General features: G+C 47.1%; 1 protein-coding gene across 1 annotated transcript in view; it reads right to left on the bottom strand.

Annotated features, from left to right (window-relative positions):
- LOC116069757 (zinc finger protein 791-like) overlaps nt 1–460 on the bottom strand; it is an 8,183-nt gene extending 7,723 nt beyond the window's left edge. Inside the window, exon 1 of the mRNA XM_031340643.1 lies at nt 423–460. The gene's annotated coding sequence lies outside the window, so the exon portion shown is untranslated. The remainder of the gene's footprint in view (nt 1–422) is intronic.
- Between the last annotated feature and the right edge of the window lie 236 nt (nt 461–696).

The following is a 696-nucleotide window of genomic DNA, read 5'->3' on the forward strand; positions in this document are numbered from 1 at the left end:
TGTTTTTCGAGACAGGGTTTCTCTGTATACCCCTGGCTGTCCTAGAACCTACTCTGTAGACCAGGCTGGCCTCGAACTCAGAAATCCGCCTGCCTCTGCCTCCCCAGGTGCTGGGATTAAAGGCATGTGCCACCACCACCTGGTGATATTTGTTTTTAACAAAATTTCAGTTGTTTGATTTTACCAATGAAGACACAGAAGCTAGATGCTCCAGTGAAAGCCTGCTAGCAGAGAGAGCACCCAGCTGACCTTCCTCCTCAGCTGACGTTTCAGAAGGAATCCCCTCTCTCACACCTTCAAAACATCTTAAAGGTCTCAGAAACCTTCAAACTCCAGTCCCCTTCTGCTGCCTTCAGAACAAGATGTTGAATAGAACTCTTGAATCTTCCACCAAGTCTGCCTGCACCCCATGCCATGAATACCTTGCTTCCCACCATGATGGTAATGTCCTGAACCTCTGAAACTATAGCCAGCACCAATTAATGTTTACCTTTATAAGAGTTGCCTTGGTTACGGTGTCTCTTCACAGCAATGGAACCCTAACTAGGACAGAAGTTGGTACCAGGTACTGGGGTGTTGCTGTGATAGGACTGATCATGTTCCAAATAGGAGCTGTACCTGAGTTTTGTTCCTGGGTGGTGGGATTAAAGGCATGCACCACCACCACCTTGTTCACCGTAACTCTCGAATTTAGAA

The sequence above is a fragment of the Mastomys coucha genome, unplaced genomic scaffold, assembly GCF_008632895.1.
Source record: "Mastomys coucha isolate ucsf_1 unplaced genomic scaffold, UCSF_Mcou_1 pScaffold22, whole genome shotgun sequence".
Lineage (NCBI taxonomy): Eukaryota > Metazoa > Chordata > Mammalia > Rodentia > Muridae > Mastomys > Mastomys coucha.